At 42.3% G+C, this 23,999-nt stretch overlaps 1 long non-coding RNA gene across 1 annotated transcript in view; it reads right to left on the reverse strand.

Annotated features, from left to right (window-relative positions):
• LOC122459667 overlaps positions 1–23,999 on the reverse strand; it is a 1,177,620-nt gene that overhangs the window by 1,150,838 nt on the left and 2,783 nt on the right. The window contains exons 2-3 of the long non-coding RNA XR_006280491.1: positions 14,520–14,684; positions 11,937–12,011 (exon numbers count right to left, since the gene is read on the reverse strand). This is a non-coding gene — a long non-coding RNA (uncharacterized LOC122459667). The remainder of the gene's footprint in view (positions 1–11,936; positions 12,012–14,519; positions 14,685–23,999) is intronic.

Consider the following 23,999-nt stretch of genomic DNA (forward strand, 5'->3'; position numbering starts at 1 on the left):
TCCTGGTGGGCGGTGACCTGATTTCCATTATACACACTTTCATCACATCTCTACTGAACTACAGCAATGTGATATACCTGGGCATGAAGCCATCAGCCTTTAGGAAACAAACTTTACCAAATGTTGCTGTGAATATCCTCAGCAACACAGGCTACTAAAAGCACAGAGTTGTCCTCCACTCTTTACACTGGCTTCCCAAAGAATATTCAGTTAAGTTCAAGGTCTTGGTCCTTATCTTCAAAGTGACTGATGGCCTGGGCCCATGAGATCTAAAAGGTTATCTAAAGCTTTTGGATGAGGACAGTAATTGACAGCTCTGTTCCTCAGGCAAAATGGACACACTCACCACAAGGGGAAAGCTCATCTGTGCAGGAGACAGAGCCTTCTTGAAGGCTGGTCCAAGACTGTGGAATGAACTCCCACAGGAACTAAGAACCACCTCAAACCTCAAATCTTCTTCTCCATGGCATGCTTCTTTGACCTGCCATCACTAACATAAATGTTTAGCAGTACCTAACTATAATGAAAAACTTCCAAACTGTACGAAAAACCAATCACACAAAATATTCCTCCTGGGGAGAGGATGTGTGAAAAAGAATGAACCACTAATGCCAGATGCTACTTATGTTAATGCACTAATGGAAGGTGCTCAGATTCCACGATGATGAGAATGGTTAAAAAACCTGAACAAAATAGATACAGGATGGGGCTGACAGCAAGGGCATTTTCAGTTCTGGACCTTTCACTCTGAAACTTGCTTTTCCCCCTTGATCTGACAGACTGAGTCTGTTAACCTACAGAACATGTTACAATCTCTATTCTCTCAGGTTTTCAAGAAGGGTATTGGTTGAGAAGAGTGTAAGTGGGTGGAAATTGCAACCCCTGTGGAGTGAGGAAGAAGTTCTACTTGTTATCAGTTTATTATGTGACTGTTGTATTTGTTTTTGTACTCTTCATATACCTGGGAGAGGCCTGTTTTACAATACTATCAATAATTAGGAAAAATAACACATAGCAATATATCTGGATAACACATAGTATTATGTCTGGATAACTGCTCTGCACAACGGGCTGCCTCGTGCTTTTTGGGTGGATTTTAAGGTGCTGATTTTGACTTATAAAGCCCTAAATGGCTTGTGACTGGCCTATTTTAGAAGCCATCTTTACTGTTTGATTCTGTGGCAGCTCTGAAGCTGGGCTGCCCTTAGCTAGGAGGAAAAGGAGTTACTGGCTGGATCTTCTGCATCAGGGTTCCTCAACTTTGTAATTTAATTCATCCAGCATGGTCCAAAATAGCCCTCATCTGTTAAAGTGAAGGGTGTGCTAAGGGTGTGTTAAGGTGAAGGATTGGTGTTTTATGTGCCAAGGGCTGTTAATTATGACTGGAATGGGTTTTTGTTCCCTTAAGGGCTTGGGGCCAGCTGCAGGTTTTATTTTTATTTTTTTTGTATTAATATGAGTACATTTTTTATACATAGAAGGGCACCTGGAGACCTGCGTTGGTACATCTTAAAATCTATTATGTAAATATTAAACAAACATACATGCTCTGTGCAACTTTCTGGGTGTGGCTTGGTAAGAAAGGAAGGATTGTCTAGTGGTTAGGACACTAGACTTGTGACACCTGGGTTCAATAAATGGGTGTAGTAGTACTTCCATATTTCATAGTTTTCAAGATAAAGCCAAAGACTGTTAGGTTCTCATATATGACAGTCGTGGGGACCATTATAAATACCCTACATAGGTAGCAGGAGTTCATATGAGCCTCTTCTATTGTTTCAATTCAAATGGCTTTACTTTCCCTAAGATTTTACTTTGATTTTCAGCTGAAACTCAATCAAAAATCACTCCCATTTCACAGTGAATTCCATGTCTTAGGGATGAAACAATAAGTCTTCCCAAATTCACTTAAAACTGTGTATGGATTCTTTCAATCATGCCTAAGCCTATAAAAAAATTTGGAACTGGGTTCCATTTTCATTACAAAAACAGAACTCAGGCAAGATTCCTGTAGATTCAGATCTTGTAATCCAAGTTTCACACAACTATATCTCTCTAAAAGCCTGCTGCACATGCACAGGGACATAGGTATGGAAACTGCCATAACTACATTGACAAGCTGAGTCTACAACAGCCAACAGCCAAGGGTGCTGAGGGAATTGGCTGATGTGATTGCAGAGCCATTGGCCATTATCTTTGAAAACTCATGGCGATTGGGGGAGGTCCCGGACAATTGAAAAAAGGCAACTTGGAGTATTGTGTCCAGTTTTGGGCCCCCACTACAGAAAGGATGTGGACAAATTGGAGAGAGTCCATGGAAGGGCAATTAAAATGATCAGGGGGCTGGGGCACATGACTTATAAGGAGAGACTGAGGGAAATGGGCTTGTTTAGTCTGCAGAAGAGGAGAGTGAGGGGGGATTTGATAGCAGCCTTCAATTATCTGAAGGGGGGTTCCAAAGAGGATGGAGCTAGGCTGTTCTCAGTGGTGGCAGATGACAGAACAAGGAGCAATAGTCTCAAGTTGCAATGTGGGAGGTCTAGGTTGGATATTAGGAAACACTACTTCACTAGGAGGGTGGTGAAGCACTGGAATGGGTTACTTAGGGAAGTGGTGGAACCTCCATCTTTAGAGATTTTTAAGGCCTGGGTTGACAAAGCCCTGGCTGGGATGATTTAGTTGGGGTTAGTCCTGCTTTGAGCAGGGGGTTGGACTAGATGACCTCCTGAGGTCTCTTCCACCCTAATCTTCTATGATTCTATGAACATGGTAAGTGATGTAAACCTATTCAACTATAGCGAGTTGTCAAACTGCACACCTAATTTATACATTTATAGGTATTTATACTGGGTGTATCACTGATATCCAAGTGTCTGTCCCTTGATTGTGAATCCACATAGGGAATGTCTACTCTGCAGCCAGGAGCATACATCCCAGCTTGGGTAGATAGATACTTGGTAGCTCTACTTGAGCTAGTATGCTAAAAATAGCCGCATAGCTGGGGGTAGCTTGGACAGCAACTTGGGCTAGTCACCTGAATAAGTACCCTGGGGATCTAGGTGAATTTTTACTCAGGTGGCAAGCCTGAACTGCCACCCGTGCTACCCCCATCAACACTGCTATTTTTAGAGTGGTAGCTCCAGCAGATTTAGCAGGTGTCTGTCTACCCAAGCTGGAAAACACCCTCCCAGCCATAGTGTGGCATGGTTAGTTGGCTCACTGGAAGTAGCCGTAGTTCTGACAATGAATGTGAGAAAAAAAGGAAAAGGGAGAAGGTAGATGAAGGATGGAATATGCTTAGAGATAGAAGAGGGAAAATAATTAACTGAATTGTGCTGGCTAACATTGTGAGAGCTCTCTTTCTTATAGTCAGTGAAAATATTTTCCATATTCTCACAGTATGTCTGTCAGATGCTTAACTGTCCCAAGTTATTTGTCTACAGTTATTCTCATAGGAGTTGTGTAAACTGATCTGTAGGATCATTTTTTAGGAAATACTATGTACAGATTATCCTTTCATTCTGACAGCTTATTTGAGACCAAAAAATCAGTTATCATCCCTCTCAGATTAAAGTAAGGAACATTTCACATGAAATTCTGAATGTAGATTCCATGCGGTTTGTTTACATCTGACTTTGTCTCTTGCATTCTGACCTTCTGAAAATTCTAGAGTTATTTTTCTTATCAGCTTTCTATATTCCTTATTCTTGGACAAATATGAAATATTGGCTCTTTCAGCTTCTGTGTCTGGAACATAACAATACATGTACTGCAAGGATGTGCACTTATAGAGATGTTAAAACACAGGCAGTAGGCCCTCAGGTCTTGCCATGTCATTAAACTGAGTTTAGCTGGAGTTAAGAAAACTCTGATACTCTTTCTTAATGTGGGGCGCTTATGGTAGTGGAAAGTGGGTGCAGACTCCCTTCTGGGGTGGATGACCAAGAGGCTAGCAGGGCCAAAAAATGTGGATATGAGATGCTGATGCTGAGAATTGGTCTGACCAGGGACGCAATAGCTGACTTCAGTAGGACTGTTGAATATAAGGACTGCAAGATTAGAGGTCTATGTAAGAAACCATCTAACAGAGATATCTGGTTGGAAACACAGTTCATGTAATGAATTTTATATAACTGGTTAAAATTTGTCATTCAAAATTTTTCTTTTAATGAAAAATGGCCTTTTTACAAAACTGAAAAATTCTCATGGAAAAAAAGATCAACTGAGTTTTTGATTTCAAGGAAAACTAAAACAAAACAAAAAAATCTGGTTTTCAAAACCAAAAATGACAGTTTTGCACTTTTTGATATTTTAGTTCCCTTCCCTCCTACTTTTCTTTTTTCCCCCTCCATTCTTTTTTCGGGGCAAAATGGAAAAAAAGGTAAAAGGCAGGGAAAAAAAAGGAAAAGGAGGTTCAGGGCGAAAAAGATAAAACAAAGACAGAGAACACAAACAAAAAACTGAAATATTTTGTGGGTGATTAAAATTAGAAAATTTATATTTTAATGAAAAATAAAAGGAAATGATTTTTTTGAAAAAAATTTACAAACATATTACCATTTTCCAACCTGCTCTGATATTTAATATTTTTTAAATCTATTTTATGGACATATCTGAGATTTTGTACAAGTTACCAGTCCAAAACAAACCTAGGGCTTGTTTCCTCTTTTTTTAATATGCCCAGCTAACACAGACTGAACTTTCAATGCAATTTTAAAGTGCTTAATATGAGAGGGCTACAATATTGTTAACAATTATTTTTTAATTAATAACTTTTTTCATGTAGTCCAGCTTTTGCTATTTTTATATTTATACAAATAAATGTAATAAGAATTCAGTTGCTGCACAGTTAAAAAGTGTACAGAAAATAAACATAACATTTAATTTATCTATATATGTTGCCCTTCTTCTGAGTGGTATTAGATGTTAGGGCCCTGCAGATTAGCTTCCCATTGGAGGAAAAATCAGTGAAGCAGTGTGAGTAAATTCTTAGTGCAACTTATTTATCTTAAACTATATCTAGTCTTTGAACAGAGGTGAACTCAAACAGCCTGCAGGCAATATCTTTCCGAAATCTCCACCAAAACTCTAATGCCTAGCTCCCAGGGAGCAACTCTGCTCCAAAAATTGACTCTAGTTAGAGATATTAAGGGAAACAGCAAATTCACGAGCTACTTCCCACAGCTTCGCCATTCTGTAAAAGAAACTCCCTTTGAAAACTGACAGTAATATAGCCTTTCTTCTAGGCTGTACACTGCTAACACCCTACCTAAGACAAAGATCTTGTAAAACTGTGTGTAAAAGCACCACCTGGTGACTCCAACCATAACAATATAAATTGTAAAAACAAATATAACCCCTTCACACAATTTATTTTATTGTGAGTGTCTGATTTATTTGGGTGTTTCTCTGTCCATGGAACTGCACTGTTTTAACCAATTTCACTGTAACTTAGGAACAAGTTAGTTAAAAGATAATCTTCCTTTTTTGGTAAAAAAAAAATCCCCTTTGCAAGAGTTTTAGAACTGGAAATCTTCGTGGTTTTTTTGTTTGTTCATTTTTCTGGCTTGCATTTTAAACATTATAAGAGTAAGATTTAAAAGACAATCTCATGATTTTTGAGGTCTGACTCATGATTTTTGAATGCTTGGAGTTGGTAGTACCATAATATGACTTCAAACCTGACTGAGCCTTCTGGATGCAAATAATAAAATAATGATAATGATGGGATCTGACTTTCTTGAAAGACCACCACATCCCAGCTTTTATAGTCTTGCTTCACTGCTGCAGCCACCTGCTGTTTCTTAAGGAAATAGAGGACTAGAGGTGTCTTCTGCTTTATTTAGGGAATATCAATGAACCTCTGCTTTACTTATTCTCCTAGACCAAATATAGCAAATTTTGGTAACTATATTTTTATTCTTTCATAAATTATAAATGTAATATCTCATTTCCAGAAGATCAATAGTTTTGAACATACATACAGCCTCAAGGAGAGTACTACGTATTATTTTGTGTGTGTCTGTTGTATTGCTTTCTCATGCTTTTATTAAAAACATAAAATAAGAAATAAACCTGATATGTGGCTTCATTCCTCTCTGTTTCCAGGCATTATGCAACTTATATGCCTTCCACACTTCTTCTGCATTTCATCATTTTGAAAACTGATTTTCATGGGAGTTGAAGGCACTCAGTACCATACAGAATCAGGCTCTTTTGGGAGGGTGCATGTTGTACACCCCAATTAACATGAATTACAGCCTCACATGAACAAGTTTTTGCATAGATTTTTGAGATCTGGGCATAATAGAGTGAAGCAATCTATAACAGTGAAAACACCTTCTCTGTCACCCTGAGGCTCTAGTAGTCCATGTGGCTCTAATATGACCCTGCTTGGGGAACCTGCTCTTTTACCTGCTTCAGTAGGTGCTGCTGCCACCTCCTGGTGACTTTTTAGACTGCTATTAGGCCCAGTTTGGGGCTCCTAATAGGAAGGTAGTTGAGCACTAGTCTACATAGCTGAGTGGAGAGTCTGTCATGAGCTGATGCATCCCTCTGGCAGGTCCAATGTGGTGTGAGGCAATAGGGCACTCCCTTTAGCTGCACCTGGCTCTTATGGAATAGGTCCTTCCTCTCTGTGCTTTCTGTTTACACCAAAAGTCAAATATTTTCTTTTGATCTCCATCATAGTCAAGGCTATAGTTTTGTTTTTCCCCCCTTTGACTATAACATTAGAGATACTCTGAAAGTGAGATGGCCAATGGTAAAACTGTGATGAATTTTCCAATGCCAGTACTGATTTCACATCACTCTTCTGGTGCTCCTGGAAAAGCTCCCATGTGGATTGCAATTAGGAAATATGTGGCAACTTGTTTTAAAAACTGCAGGCTAGATGCAATCTGATGGATCAGATCACTTATTTTCTTTATTGTTATTTTAAGTTCATTTTTAAACACATCATACCTGCTGTGATTAATAATATTTATGCTGATATCTAGCATAAGACTGAATGTGTTTTCCCTGCAGCAGGGGAGATTTGACTAACTCTGAAACTTTTTCCATGAGAGGTATGGGTGCTTTGCCAAGAGCTTTATTTCCTTCCCTTCAATCCAATATCACTAGAACATATTGATCCTGTCCTTGTATCAGGCAACAAGATTTCCATATTCTTTATTTTACAGCTTTGAATCTGTAAGTAGGGGAGATGATTCTTATAAACAGATTGGAAGACTGCAGGCTAGATGCAATCTAGGTGAATACTCTTTCAGTCCTTCTTTGGCTTTAGAGACTTAGTTTTGAATTATTTTATGTAATAGCAATATTTATGTGGCTTTCCCCATGATGAACAATCAATGTATAGAAAATCTTAGCATATAAAAAAGCTGTCATTACATAAAGAATAAATAAGTTATTTAATGTTCAGGAACTTTGGGTTGATGAGTGAATAGATGCATGGAGTGGAAAATACAGTATGATTGTAGCTCAATGCAAACCCACCCACCCCCAGCCCTAGGGTGACCAGACAGCAAGTGTGAAAAATTGGGACGGGGTGGAGAGAAATAGGTGCCTATATAAAACAAAGCCCCAAATATCAGGACTGTCCCTATAAAATCAGGACATCTGGTCACCCGACCCAGCCCAGATAGCCACCCCTTTCCCACACAGAGCCCAGGGATCCAGAGAGAGAAACAGCCTGATGCTTGGTCCCAGGCTTGCATGGAGTTTCCTGGGCACTGCCATCTCCTTCCCTCAGGGCATCCTGGGAACTGCAGCTGCCAGGAACCCTCTAGCTCCCTCTCCCTTCCCCTGACAGTGTCTTCTGTGAAGGCTGGGCTCTGCTGGGTCAAGTGGCCCCTAGTGACAGCCAGCAGCACTGCAGCTCATTTCTACAGGGGAAAGAAAATTCTGTATGCACGTTAATTTCTGCAAAATTCTGCATTGCGCAGTGGTGCAGAATTCCCCCAGGAGTAGTAGATATTGTCCACTAATTAAATTAAATTAAATTAACCTACAATATAAGGAGGCCAGATTCTAAATAATTTATCAGCTCCTTGTCCCCCGTCTCCTAGCCAGCCAGTTCCATTTCCCCCCACCTTTCCTGGTTCCTTGTCCAGTTGGTCTCTCTCCCTGCCCACAGGGCTTACAGTTGCTCTGTTGCCTCACCTACATTCCCCTTCTCCACTGGTTCCCAATCCAAGTCTCCCTTCCTGGGCTTGACTAATCATAGTGTCTGAGTCTCCCTGTCTGGAATCCTCATCCAGTCTCTTCACCAAGCCAATCCCAATTCTTCCCCCATATTCAGCTCCTCTTGTTAGATGTCTCCCCTCTCCACCCCCCACCAGTTCCCAGTCTTCTTGCCTAGGAACTCCCAGTCTACACTGTCCGGATCCACTGGGGTGGGAGGCAGCACTGAGAACACAGGAGTGAGTCTCTTTGCTCTCAGTGCCGGTGTCTGGCCCCAGCCCAGCCTACAGCAACACGGAGTTGCAGTTACAGGAGGAGACCTGCTCAGCCAAGTTTGGAGCATGACCGGTATGGAGAGAATCTTGGGAATTTAGCTACTAAAATCTGAGGCAGCTCTACTGAGCATGTGCAAACTGCATTTTTTCAAAAGCTTATAACTTGGTCACATGTTTGGATTTTCCTGGAGATGGCTTTTTGCACATCTCTGACACAAACACCACCTCCCCCTGCCAAATTTCAAGCCCCGTCTTCAAAGCTTTGGGCCCGATGACAGCTTCTCCAAAAGATCAACAGAAATTTTTACAATGGGCAAAGCAATAGATTTTTTCTTAGCTTTGGTCTCAGAAAAGGCAGAACCACTTTGATTGAAAGTTTCCAAAATAAATTCAGGCTGAAGAAATATGGAAGATTTCAGCCTACCTGTTAAAGTTAAGGGCCTTATAATGGGAAGTGCTACAAGTTCCACCTATAATATACACACATACTGATGGTGATGGAGTCTCCTATTGAATTTAATGGACGAGCTACAGTCACTTATTGTGGGTCCTGAGATGAGACCAAAGACCAATTTCAGACAGGTGAAAGCAATTGGAGCAGAATGTGGACTGCTTCTCGCTTTATGCTTTGCACATTTCCACTTGATTGCAGCAATCCTCAAGAGTTCTCAAAGTTTTTCAATCTGAAATGGCAGAGCTGTTGTCATTAAGTCTTATCATGGGATAAGAGCTCCCAGGTGTTAGTTAACACTGCAAGACTGGAGGTTGGCCTTGAGAGTATCTTTGTAACGTTTTCTTGGTCTACCTCTAAAACAAGTTCGAGCCTGCAATTCTCTGTAGAAGAGACTGATATTCTATTGTCAGACATACAGACCACATGACCACACAATTTGAGATATAAATCTTTAATGCCTGTGATGTTGCAGAAATCAAGGACCTCTGTGTTTGGAACAAAATCTTGCTATTTAATACCAAGTATCCACCTTAGACAGTGTAGTTGGACTTGGCCCAAGCATTTTATGTGGTGTTGATAAGCAGTCCATGTATTGCAGCGGTAGAGGAGTGTGGTGATGACAGTGTTGTGGTAAACATTTTTTTTTTTTTTTTTTTTTTTTTGAAATCTGACATGGTGTTTGTTCTGGAGATGAAACTGAAGTTTTCCAAAGGCAACACTTTTTTCAGGCTTGGGTGGGGGAATAGGGTGCAGGGGTGGGGGTGAGGGCTCTGGCTAGAGGTGCAGGCTAGGGATGAGGAGTTTGGCATATAGGAGGGTGCTCTGGGCTGGGACCAAGGGGTTCAGAGGGCAGAAGGAGGATCAGGGCTGGGGCGGGGGTTGGGGTGCAGGAAGGGGAGCAGGCTCTGGCTGGGGATGTGGGCTCTGGGGATGAGGGGTTTGGGGTGCAGGAGGGTGCTCCAGGCTGGGATCAAGAGGTTTAGAGGGCAGGAGAGGGATCAGGGCTGGGGCAGGGGAGTGGGGTGTGGGGAGCGGCTCAGGGGTTCAGGCTCCGTGTGGCACTTACCTCAAGCAGCTGCCGGAAGCAGCAGCATGTTGGAGCGCCGGGGGGGGCCCATGCCACGGCTTCCGGGAGCCATGTGGAGCGGCCCCCGATCCTACTCCCTGGAGCGGGGCCATGCAGCTGCTTCCGCAAGCCACATGGAGTAGCCCCAGACCCTGCTCCCCAGCAGGAGCTTAAGGGCTGGCTTAAAACAGCTGGCATGTCAGATCAGGCCCGCCGGCTGTACTTTGCCCACCCCTCTACTAGAAGTACAATCCTATTATGGACAATAGTTTTGTTTGATCCTGGGTTCCTCTACACACAAGAATGTTATGGAAGCAACCTTCAACAACCACAAACAACGAACTTGCACTGCACTCCCTACTCAGGCAAAATTCCAATTGCATGAATAATTGTAGGGTATGAAAGACTCTACTTGAGGGATAAGAAAAGGAGTACTTGTGGCACCTTAGAGACTAACAAATTTATGAGCATAAGCTTTCGTGAGCTACAGCTCATTGTGATGTTACAGAGAACAAATTAATTTATAAGAGATCTACTAGGTAACCCACATTTTTCTTATTTGTTTGCAGTGTTATTGTAGCCTGTTGGTCCCAAGATATGAGGGACAAGATGGGAAGAGATATTTTATTGGACCCACTTCTGTTGAAATAAAAGAGACATTTCGAGCATCACAGAGCTCTTCTTCAGGTCTAGAAAGACTGGAAAAGATAACCAGACTGTCACAGCTAAAAACAAGGTGGGACAGATTGTTAAGCATAAGGGGTTAAGATATGTTGTGGGCTGCCTCCTAAAATGAAGTGGGCAATTTACATCTTCAGTCATAAGACAAAGGAAGTTAGTAGGTTGCAAACTGTTGTAATGAGCCATAAAACCAACGTCTTTGTTGAGTTTATGATTTTTATTATATAGCAGCGTTATGAATTTAAGTTCCCAGGCTCATCTTTTGAAAGCATCATACAGGTTTCCTTTGAGGACGAGGACTGAAGTCAGCGATGGAGTGAACCCCTTTGTGAAAAGTGTTTTCTGCTGGGTGATAGGGTGTTTTTGTCTTATTTTTCTGTGAGTTCACTCAAGAGTGTAGTGTTTGTCTGGTGTCACCCACATAGTTGTTATTGGGGCATTTGATGCATGGGATTAGGTTCACCATGTTGTGATAGGCATGTGTGGACCCATGGATGTCACGAAGAGTATTGTGAGGGGTATTAATCATTGTAGCAGTGAAGATATGTCTACAGGTCTTGCATCTGTTGTTATAGCAGGGTCTGGTGCCACTTTGAATTGATGTGTTCTGGTCTGTGGGGGGCTTACTTCTGATGATGAGCTTGGTGTGATTGGGGGATTGTTTGAAGGCTAAGAGAGGGAGTTCAGGAAAGATTTTTCAGGATGCAGTCCCCATCAAATTGTTGGGGAGGTTGTAATTGCTTGATGATGATGATGCCCTGTATGGATTCCTGTGTGGGTGATAAGTGACATGAAAAACCCCCTAAGCTTATTTCTACCAGCTTAGGTTAAAAACTTCCCCAAGGCACAAATCTCTATTTGTCCTTGGACTGAGGTATGCTGCCACCACCAAGTGATTTAGACAAAGAATCAGGGAAAGGACCACTTGGAGTTCCTATTCCCACAATATATCCCCCCAAATCTACACCCCCTTTCCTGGGGAGGCTTGAAAAATAAACATGGTGAGCACAAACCAGACTCTTGGGTTTGTAGGACACTAAAAACCCAATCAGATTCTTAAAAAACAGAACTTTATAAGAAAAAAAAAAAGTAAAAGAAGCACCTCTGTAAAATCAAGATGGAAGGTAATTTTACAGGACAATCAGATTCAAAACAGAGGATTTTCCTCTGGGCAAAACTTAAGTTACAAAAACCAGGGATAAACCTCCCTCTAGCACAGGGAAAATTCACAAGCTAAAACAAAAGATAAACTAACGCATTTCCTTGCTTTACTTACAATTTTTGTAATCTAGATGCTTAGTTCAAGTAGGGCTTTAGGAGATTATTTTCCCTGTCCTGATTCCTCGCTGACCTGGAGAGACTCAACAAAAAAGAAAGCGAAAACCTTCCCCCACAGATTTGAAAGCATCTTCTCCCGTTATTGGTCCTTTTGGTCATATGCAAATCAGGTTACCTGAGCTTTTTAACTCTTTACAAGTAAGGAGGGATTTTATGATAGCCTTAGCTGTATGTTTATGACCACCTTGTACTGCATTCAGGCAGATTGACTCTAAGTCCTCTAAAATGGACATTCTCAGTTGGATTCCTCTGAAATTTGCTGTGCCTCAACTGAGTGCAACACAGGGTTCATGACCCAAATTTTGGATCATTTGAGCTAGAGGTTCTGGAGATATAATCCCCCCAACACAGCCATTTTTCAAAACGTTTATAAGTGGTTGGTTTGTTTTTGTGCATAGAGCTAGATACCAAACTATTGCCTTGAGTGAGGCAGGTCAAAATGGTTTCAACCTGTCAAGTTTTACCTAAGGTAGTGCATGGCACCTTGCTAAAACTTTTGGAGACCCAAATTGAGAACAGTATTTAAGAAATGTATCTTTTCCACTGTACAGGCACCAAAACAGAAAAATGCCATTCCCAGTATTTTATATGCTTTAAAGTTTGACTCTTGTCAGTGCTCTAAAATCTGAATGGTTACTCAGATTGCTTTGAAATGTGATGTGCCTCATGGGGGAGGCACAGGGCGGTGTTAATGATCCAGATTTGGGGTCACTTGACCAACGGGTTCATGAGTTATAGCCTCCCCCTACCCAATTTTCTTCTACTGTATTTCACTATTAAGTTGAGAGGTACCAAGGATCGGCTGAATCACATACTTCATTGGGATTGATGGCTGTGAACCCACCATTCAAGTAACACAACTAAGGGTAAGCTAATCACTGGCCCCCACCTAAGACAAAAGGAGTTTTGGACTGAGTGGCTGGAGATTGCTGCAATTCCTGAGCTCTGGGTGGCAATTTTATTTTGGGGGGAATTTACATACATGAATGCTTCCTGGGAGGGGCATTAGGGGGCAGAGAAGTAGGGGAATAGGAGGAGTGGGATTTGGGGATGCAATGAGGGGACTGGAGTTATGGAGAGGAGAAAGAGGTTGTGGGCTCAGATGAGGGAGGCATGGGAAATGTGGATTACAGCAGTGGGACACTAGGAAGAGGGATGTGGGGCTCAATGGAGGAGGCCTGGGGGAGAATAGAAGCAGGGGTGCCTGTCAGGCCCACATTCCCCTTCCATTTGTGTCAATCTGCCCCCATCCCAGCTCATCTACAGAGGTGTGACCCCCATCCCTACCCTCCCATGTGAGCCAGTTTTGGAGGGGGCTTGCCTGTTGGTGTGTGGGAGGGTGTCTGAGCCCTTCTTCCTATTTCCCCTATGTGAGCTGGGCTCTGGGGGTCCCCAAGGCCCACTCCCTGCCCCCACATGTGTACCAGCCTCCTGGGGTTCTCTGGTCATCTGTAATGATCTGATCCCTCCTCCCTGCCCCCCTCACATAAGCAAAGTTGTGAGGAAGGTCTGAGCCAAAGGAGCTGGGAGGGGCTCCCTTCTCCCCAGTAGTATCTAAGCCCTGCTCTCTGCCCAGATATGTGCATCAGGACCCCTGCTCATCTATAGAGGTTTGACACTCCCATGCTGACACCTTGGAGGTGGGCAGAAGGAGGAGGTATTTATTGGACAGAGGATCTTTCTCTCAGTAATAAAACTGTCAGTATTTTTGAACAAGAAACGGTGTCTGTGATTTCTCTCACTGTACCTTCTAAAAACTCCCCCCTCCCCTCCTTCTGAAATACACTCCAGAAACTGCACGAGTGGGGTTAAAGGAAAGGGGGAAGCAATAGCAACAGAAATGTTTGTATAGCAAGGAGTGAAAACATCAGGGACATGAGTTGGAGGGGGGGCTTGTTGTAGTGGGGAATGCAGTGAAGAGGTCAGGGAATAGGCGTGCTGAATCAAGGCTGGTGAGACCCGGCTAATTGTTTTGCATACTGGCTGGCTCTGTACGCAAAGCATAGGATGTGATATGTACAACTGCCTAAATGTCTACTCATTGCTACCAAACAACAATCTGTACTTGGAGGTGCAGATCCCAGTGCGAGTGCAGTGAGAAGGGAAAAGGTGCAGGATGTGAGAGATTAAAGAGACCAGGACTTTTCAGCTTGGAAAAGAGGAGACTAAGGGGGGATATAATAGAGGTATATAAAATCAGGAGAAAGTGAATAAGGAAAAGTTATTTACTTGTTCCCATAATATAAGAACTAGGGGCCACCAAATGAAATTAATGGGCAGCAGGTTTAAAACTAATAAAAGGAAGTTCTTCACACAGCGCACAGTCAACCTGTGGAACTCCTTGCCTGAGGAGGTTGTGAAGGCTAGGACTATAACAGGGTTTAAAAGAGAACTAGATATATTCATGGAGGTTAAGTCCATTAATGGTTATTAGCCAGGATAGGTAAGGAGTGGTGTCCCTAGCCTCTGTTTGTCAGAAGGGTGGAGATGGATGGCAGGAGAGAGATCACTTGATCATTACCTGTTAGGTTCACTCCCTCTGGGGCACCTGGCATTGGCCACTGTCGGCAGACAGGATACAGGGCTGGATGGACCTTTAGTCTGACCCAGTATTGCCATTCTTATCTTCTTATGAAAGATGGCAGCTGAGCTGAGTCCAGACTCCCCACAACTCTGGCTGCCCACTCTGGAAAGGAAGAGATGGAGGAGGTAGCATGGGGAGATCAATTCCTGCCTCACAGTATGGGCTGTCCATGTTACTGAGCCACCATCTCTCCTGATAAAATAGGGAGTCAGGTCAGGGTTCTGACCTCGTTCCCTATTCTGGAAGAAATGGTAGCTCAATAATCAGAATTACTGGAATACCTTTCTGACTCCTGCCAAAAGTGCCAGAGCAGCATTCCACAGCGTTTTAGCACAACTGGAGCACTGAACCGTAGCACACTAACACCCATAGAAGTGTATGCAAATAATTCTCATTGGCATGGGCTGTCTTTCTCCTCCCCGCCCCCCCTTTTTGTCATTTAATAGTGTTAGATGACTAGTGCTGTGGATGAGACTGAATGGGTTGTAAAAGGAGGTGAAGAGTTTGTACATTTCAGAAGCTGTGGGGCTGGCAGAATAAAGGTGGTAAGGGGGCATAGCTGAAAGAGGACAGAGGCAAGGTTGCATGGGCAACCATAACTGTGCATTTCTTAGTCTTCAGAAGTTTGAACCTTGCTCAACTCAACATTCTGCAAAGGGATGACGTACCACCACCCTACCTTAACTCTGCAGTGAAGTAGTCTTTTTGCCATTGAATATACAAGGGTTCTTTTTTCAGCATCTGTGACTATGTGCACGGCCAGGGAGTTGCATCCTTTTAAACCAGCAATTAACGCAGGGCTGATCCAACTCCCTTTCAAGTTAACAGGAGTATTTCTATTGACTTCAGAGGCCATAGGCCTAATCCAACTCCCACTAACATCAACCAAAAGACTCCCCTTGACATATCCCATCAGAATAGGATGATTAAAACACCCAGGAAAAGTCTTCACAATACTAATTGTGGTGCATTAAAAAACAAACCAACCGTGCACAACCAAAAATAATCACTTTCATTTTTTAAGCTTACAACTAGTTTTAAGAAAAGGAGTACTTGTGGCACCTTAGAGACTAACAAATAGTCTGTAGCTCACGAAAGCTTATGCTCAAATAAATTTGTTAGTCTCTAAGGTGCCACAAGTACTCCTTTTCTTTTTGCGAATACAGACTAACACGGCTGCTACTCTGAAATTAGTTTTATCTTTGCATTCTTATCTTTGATCTTCAATTTCAACTGTTTTTCCTGAGAAGATAGAAGAAGTCTGGTTTTATAACACAAGTGTCCGCAGTTGCATGAAATTAGATGACAATCTCTAGCTCTTGCACCATTCATCCTAGATTTCAGATTTTTTGTGCCCCAAATTTACAGTTTGAATTAAATAAATTTTAATGAAAATGTTGATTCATGACAGAACGCTGTCTGGTGTCATCACATGGCTTTCATAAATTCTCCGGACATGCAAAGCATATTATGGATAGTGTATTCTCTCCAACCTCAGGACATTAAAGACAACTTTCTCTAATAGACATGTTTGCACCCTTGATAGCATTAAAATCTTCATTCAGACCTCCTTATACTAATAGTCTTTTCTTTCCTTATAGCTTCTTTTTGTAAAAAGAACAGCTCAAATTCATGAGTGCAAGTATAAGGAATTATCCTCTAATGTAAAAGTCACACGTTGACTTACACCAGAGCAATGAGATTAGAATACAAATAAGACAGTAACCTAAGGATCCTTGATAAGTCGCTTTATTTTATATCCTTCCCATTTCTTTTCTTTCCCAATAGGATATTTTGCTTCTTGAGCTCAGAGGAATGGACTGCCTTCTCAGTTGAGATTATCTGAAATTACTACTCCTGGGGGAATTCTGCACCAAAAAATTAAAAATTCTGGACATAATATTTTATTTGTTAAAATAACAATATAATCACACCAGTTGCAATTATTTTTGGTCATTTGTTTAAAAATACCTGTCAGCATGTATGCCTGAAACAATACAGACAAATGTTTTTTTGACAAATAGACTCCTTACTAGGCATATTAATACAGAACTAAATAATAATTCATTTAAACTACAATACAGAACTGTATTTCCTGCATCCTTCAGAAGCAGTGTAAAGGCTTGGGGGAGTCAGGGGTAACAGAAGAGCTGAGGGAGAGGGAAGTAATTGCTGGAAAGGAGCCTGGATGTGAACTTGGTGGGTTGTTGGGTGTGGAAAAAGTACAGTATAGGGTTTTTTGGGGGGCAGGGAGGGATTTTTACAGAGCTTCCCCCATGTAGACTCTGGCTGACCCCTAGCCTCTCCCATTCAGTCAGGCACATCTGCCCCTGTCCCCAGGTGTCCTTGCACCCCCACTTGGACTCATTCTCCCCATCCCCATATGGCCTTGCATCCCCTCAGCCAGCCCCCTCCCCTCATCTCCATGTAGCCCTGCACCCCCTCTCCCCATGTGCCTCTGTGCCCCCACTCAGCCACCCGCTTCTCCCCTGTGGCATCCATCCCCATCCCCATGTGGCCCTGTGTCTCCACGTCCACTCAACCCCTGCCCCATTGTGTCCTCCCCCACTAGCCCTTATGAGGGCTTTAAACTAGGTTCGCCAGGGATGGTGACCTAAGCCCAGAGGGAAGTGGGATACTGGGAGGAAACACAAGGAGGAGGGTACAAGATGGGAAGTCTCCTGATTCATACTGAGAAAGTAGGGCAATCGGCTAGTTATTTTAGGTGCATATACACGAACACAAGAAGCCTGGGAAACAAGCAGGAAGAATTGGAAGCCCTGGCACAATCAAGGAATGATGATGTGATTGAATTAACAGAAACTTGGTGGGGCAGTTCACATGACTGGAGCACTGTCATGGATGGGTATAAACTGTTCAGGAAGGACAGGTACAGGAGGAAAGGTGGAAGAATTGCATTGTATGTAAGAGAGCAGTATGATTCCTCAGAGCTCCAGTATGAAACTGGAGAAAACTTGTTGAGAGTCTTTGGGTTAAGTTTAGAGGCAAGAGCAATAAGGGTAATGTCATGGTGGGCGTGTGCTATAGATCACTGGATCAGGAGGATGAGGTAGATGAGGCTTTCTTCGGACAACTAACTGAAGTTTCCAGATCACAGGCCCTGGTTCTAATGGGGGACTTCAATCACCCCGACATCTGTTGGGAGAGCAATACAGCCATGCACAGACAATCCAGGAAGTTTTTGGAAAGCGTTGGGGACAACTTCCTGGTACAAGTGCTACAGGAACCAATTAGGGGCCATGCTCCTCTTGACCTGCTGCTTACAAACAGGGAAGAATTGGTAGGGGAAGTAGAAGTGGGTGGCAACCTGGACAGCAGTGGCCATGAGATGGTTGAGTTCAGGAACCTCACAAAAGGAAGAAAGGAGAGTAGCAAAATACGGACCCTGAACTTCAGAAAAGCAGACTGACTCCCTTAGGGAACTGGTGGGCAGGATCCCCTGGGAGGCTAATATGAGGGGGAAAGGAGTCCAGGAGAGCTGGCTCTATTTTGAAGAAGCCTTATTGAGGGCACAGGAACAAACCATCCCAATGTGCAGAAAGAATAGCAAATATGGTAGGTGACCAGCTTGGCTTAACAGTGAAATCTTCGGTGAACTTAAACTCAAAAAGCAATCTTACAAGAAGTGGAAATTTGGACAGATGACTAAGGAGGAGTATAAAAATATTGCTAGAGCATGCAGGGGTGTAATCAGAAAGGCCAAGGGACGATTGGAGTTGCAGCTAGCAAGGGATGTGAAGGGTAACAAGAAGGGTTTCTACAGGTATGTTTGCAACAAGAAGAAGGGACCCTTACTGCATGGGGGAGGCAACATAGTGACGGATGATGTGGAAAAAGCTGAAGTACTCAATGTTTTTTTTGCCTCAGTCTTCACAGACAAGATCAGCTCCCATACTGTTGCACGGGACAACACAGTATGGGGAGGAGGTGAGCAGCCCTCTATGGTGAAAGAGCAGGTTAAGGACTATTTAGAAAAGCTGGCCATGCACAAGTCCATGGATCTGGATCTAATGCATCTGAGGGATTTGGCTGATGTGATTGCAAAGAGCCATTGGACATTATCTTTGAAAACTTGTGGCAGCTGCTCTGTTCTAGCACCACACCACCCTCTGGTGGGCAAAAGGTGGAACTGCTACAACTTTCCAGTAGAAGCTGTTTTCTGCAGAAAAAATTAAAATTATGCATGGCACATGAATTATGCACATGTGCAATGGCGTAGAATTTTCCCAGGAGTAGAATATACTCTTAGGCCTGATACTTCAGGTGATGTATGCAAACAAACAGTCTGCCTGCACAGATCAGCTTGCAAATTGGAGTCCCACTGTTGAACATACATTTTTAACAAGCAATGAATGGTGTCCATACAAAGCTAGTTCTTTGTTGAGAAAATTGTGGTGTGGTGGGACAGAGATTTAAAAATAAAACCATAGTTAAACCTAATTGTCATTAGTTCAACAGATGCAACCCGTCCCGCCCATTCCCCCAATTGTTAGCACATAAATACGGATTGTTATGATTAGTTTTAAAGGTTAAAGTAGGGAAAATAGTAAGGATTGAAGAATGAAAGCTATGATCATAGAAGGCACAACACTTAGGATCGGGTGCTTTTACCAAGGGACGATTCCACTGATCAAGAGATCAGGAACTGTTTCATGATGGATTTCTTATACCAGTCTCTCTGGAGTGAAGATGTTTTACAGAGACTTCCAGTCTTCAGAGACTAGAAACAGATACGCCAGCTACATTTTACACAATCAGACTTCTTTAAAAAAGTGGTTCTGTCCACTTGAGGTATCAAATGAAAGGCCACTCAGTGGATTCTGCAGCTAATCACAAGATCATCCCTCTGCTCTTATATGTTATGATAAGCAGTCTCACTTGTGGTTTAGACCATTCAAGCATAAAGGTAACTTGCCTAGCTTCTTCTGTGTAAGAAGTACTGTGCTCTAACAGCAGACACATTAGACTCTACCCTTCATATTATAGTGAGGTATAAAAGCCAGTCTTGACAGGTTGGGGGAAAACAAGTCAAAAATTCAGATAATTCCTAGCCATAGGAAAGCCTGTGGAAGGGGGTCTGGAGAGATGGTGTTCCCCTTACAGATTTTCGCTAGCTTCTTCTGGTGAGGGAGTGTGGAGTTTGCCCCCCTCCTGACAAAAACAGAGGAGATAGACCCCTCAAATCTCATGAGCATAATAAGATTCACTAATGCTACTGTAGTTTTGATGTAGCTTTGCAGGGTTGTCTGTACAGTGACTTCTGTCTCTCCCTACTATCTTGCAGATTCATATAGCCTTCTGGCAGCATAGCTCCAGTACAAAATTTCTTCCGAGTTAGACAGAACCAGCAGCACAAATATGAATAATTGAAAGTGGTTCCGAACATTGCGTTCCTCCCCAAGCAACCTGTTTTATTTTGTTCCTCTCTTACACTTCTGTTTTCAAGTGTTATTTTGATTCTTTATGCAAGAAAGATGGAACGTTGGAACTGGAAGGCTCTGTGACAGTTGTGAGAGTGGCAAGAAAAAATGTCTCGTTAGTTCTTGAATCTATTTTAGGAGTAGTCTGATGGAAGAGCCTTCAGTGTCCTACCTCATGTCCTTGTCCCCATCCCCCTCTTATGGATTCACTAGAGACAATACTCTCCCCCAAAACAGCTTTGAATCCCAGTGATGCTATTGGGATTGTAAAGACTGATTAAAAGTGTTAAGTTAAGTTCAGCAATCATTTCCACCAAGATCTGTTACTTTTTTGCAGTTGGTCTAGGAAGTCCTTTATAAATATATTTTTTTAAAAATTATTATCCTTTAGGCTTCTACTAACCTTTTCTTAGGGAAGAATCTAAGAAGAAAAACCAGATTTTGTTGTATGATATTCATATGAAAACATACCATTTGTTTAACAATGTGTTTCAGGGGCTTTTTCCTCTTTTTCTTATTTCAGAAGCCAAGAGCACGCAGTAACAGCAGAAGATTCCCCTAAAGACTACACTCCAACATCAGGTAAAAACTGACTTGCACAGTTTTAGGAAAATAGATAGGTTTTCAGGTAAGTTACAGAAATAATAATTTGTAAACATTTTGTTTGGCAGGAGTGGAAAGGTTTACATGTACTGCCTGAGATCAAAAGTTCTTTTCCTTTCATGAACATAAGAGGCAACTGGGGAAAGGAGTTGCCAAAGCAAAGACAAACCAACCCAACTGCATATAAAGAGCGAAGTACTAACTTTTCCAGAGGCACAGGATTCAGCTAATTCTAAATACAACTAGCAATATAAAGGAAAGGATTATCTTAGCTGTCCCTGGAAGATGCACTTTGAGGGTGAAAAAATAATTCAGTAGCCCATGTTCACTCAGCCCAAAGATCCTCTTGATACAAGATTTCTAGTCAAGATGACTGAATGGCTCAGAACAGTGTTGGAAATGACAATCTTTCATACTAGGCAGTATGGCTTCATGGATAAAGGACTGGATTGGGACTCAGGAGACTTGGATTCTATTCCTGACTCTGCCACAGGCTTATTGGGAAAGTCATTTCACCTCTCTGAATCTCACTTGCAACATGGAGACGATGATACTGACTTCCTTTGTAAAGCAATTTGAGAGCTACTGATCATAGGAGCTGACTCTTTGGGTGTTCCCGAGCTGGAGCACCCATGGAAAAAAAACAGTGGGTGCTTAGCACCCACTGGCAGTCCCTCTCTCCATCAGGTCCTCCCAACATCTCCCTCCTGCCGGCAGCCTCCCCATCAGCTCCTCCCTCTCCCTCCCAGCACCACCCACCTGCTTCAGATCAACTGTTCAGTGGTGTGCAGGAGGTGCCAGGGGGAAGAGGAGGAGCAAGGGCGGGGCATGCTTTGGGAAGGGGGTGGAGTGGGGGCAGGGGTCAAGCACCCCCTGGCAACTTAGAAAGACAGCCCCTCTGCTACTGATGAAAAAATGCTATACAAGGATTGGGTATTGATATATAATTGGTTCAAATCCAGCTAAAGTCAATAGTTGTAGCAAAACAGCCGCTATTTGAAGGCTGTTTGGTGGTCTTTGTAAAACAAGTCACCCAAGTACCCTATAATTAAATGTTGATAATATGAAAAAAAAGACATTGAATTAACAAGCATTTCAGCCATGAACCCTCATGCTCTGCTGGTCTACTGTATTCCTTTCTGCATAAAGAGATTTGCAGCAGCCGCTATCGCTTACTATGTGTTTAGACAACATCAAGCACATTCTGAGCACTAAAACAAGTTTAAAAAAATATGCATTTCCATTTGAAATCCTTTGCGTTTTGGGGAAAGTGGTCTCAAATGACTGCCTTGATTGTGGTCACTTTGGTGGACATTTCCTTTCCCACCCTTTTTCTGCCTTGCCTATTTGGACTAAGCAATTTGGGGGCAAGGAACATCTTACTATGGACAGGTCTACATTACAAACATTCTCCAGCATAGCTATGTCAGTTGGGGGTGCAATGAGTTAGAATTTTTGCTGGTACAGCTATGCCAGTCACAAGCTCAGTAGCTCTTTGTTATGCTAACAAAGTATGCTTTTGCCAGTACAGCTAGTTTCACATGAGAGCAGGGGTGCCAGAATAAGCTATACAATCAAAAGCATGTTTGCTGGTATAGCTGCATCCACACTTATAGCTATGCTGATATACAAGTTTCATTGGTCAAGGGCATGGGGGAAAAAGCCACACCCCTGACTGGCATAGCTAGTTTGATAAAAACCCCAGTATAAATGCAGGTACACTGACAGAAAAGTACTATCATTTGGGGAGGTGGTGCTCCTACACCAACAGAAAAACTCCTTGGGTCAGTGGCCACACTAGGGGGCTATGCTGGCATAACTATGCCAACACAAACTCTATAGCTTAGACATAGCCTAGAAATGCTTTGCCCATAAAATATACTAATATAGGTGAAGCATTTTTAGCATAGATATGGCCTATGTGTTTTTACAGCAGTTAGTATAGTCAGTTGGGGGTCTCTAGATGTTACTGTAATACAATAATGGAAGTATTTTTCCAGTGATTGCAAGAAAGCCATGGGAGGTAACTAAACCCACGCAAAGACAGGTTCACTTTCATTTAATGCTACAATAGGTATGATCGAGCTCTCAACAAAACTTGTTTAAGATCACATCTCAGTTTTCAGAACCACAGATGCAATAAAGATAGCCACTGGTGGAGGATAGGGTAGATTCCAGGTTTTGTTATTAGAAGAGATACAGCTAAAGTTAACAGACTCCAACGAGAGACTGCTGAATTGGAATTAATTTGCAAACTGGATACAATTAACTTAGGCTTGAATAGAGACTGGGAATGGATGAGTCATTACACAAAGTAAAACTATTTCCCCATGGTATTTCTCCCCCCCACCCTACCCCCCACTGTTCCTCTGATATTCTTGTTAACTGCTGGAATTAGCCTACCTTGCTTGTCACCATGAAAGGTTTTCCTCCTTTCCCCCCCCCCTGCTGCTGGTGATGGCTTATCTTCAGTGATCACTCTCCTTACAGTGTGTATGATAAACCCATTGTTTCATGTTCTCTGTGTGTGTATATAAATCTCTCCTCTGTTTTTTCCACCAAATGCATCCGATGAAGTGAGCTTTAGCTCACGAAAGCTTATGCTCTAATAAATTTGTTAGTCTCTAAGGTGCCACAAGTACTCCTTTTCTTTTAGCTAAAGTTAAGGTTGTTTTGGTTAAATTAACTGTAATTTTCCAAGCTTTCTAATGTTTGGGTGTATTAAAAATGTGATCTTTAAACAAAAAAAAATTCAGCCTCAGCTTTACTGTTATTCTGGAGAAATTACAGTATTCTTATTCTTTTTTCCTTTAAGTCACTGATGAATGTTTACCATCTTAATGTGATGTTAAGGTTATTTTTTTTTGGTCAGGAATTAGTTTAGGTACCTTATAAAGTGTAAAAATTTCTTGGCAACATGAGTTTCTGTACAAGCTTGTTTTATCCCCCTCCCAGAATGTGATTCTCTATCACAATTCACTCCCCCATTCAGTTCTGATTCTCCTCACCACCAAACCAAACCACTTGGTTCCAGAAACTACACACACACACACACAGCTTATAACAAAAATTCAGAGAGGCCGTAATGTATACTGAAATGGCTTATCACTAAGTTTTGTCAGGTACCCTCAACACTAGTCAAAGGCTCCAGTTTCAACATGAACCAACACATCATCAATATTTGAGATCCTCATTTGAAAAAAGTATCCTAAGTGTCCACCCTGATTTGCCTTTAAGCTTTTTCAGTAAAGTTCTATGATAGCCTATGAATTTGAAGCTTCAGAGAGATTGATTTAGTTCTGGCAAAATTAGATCATAGATCTGGAGATTGCCTTTCAGCAGCTCATGTCCAAATGTTAAAACTAGGGCCCTA

Source organism: Dermochelys coriacea, chromosome 3, assembly GCF_009764565.3.
Source record: "Dermochelys coriacea isolate rDerCor1 chromosome 3, rDerCor1.pri.v4, whole genome shotgun sequence".
Taxonomy (NCBI): Eukaryota; Metazoa; Chordata; order Testudines; family Dermochelyidae; genus Dermochelys; species Dermochelys coriacea.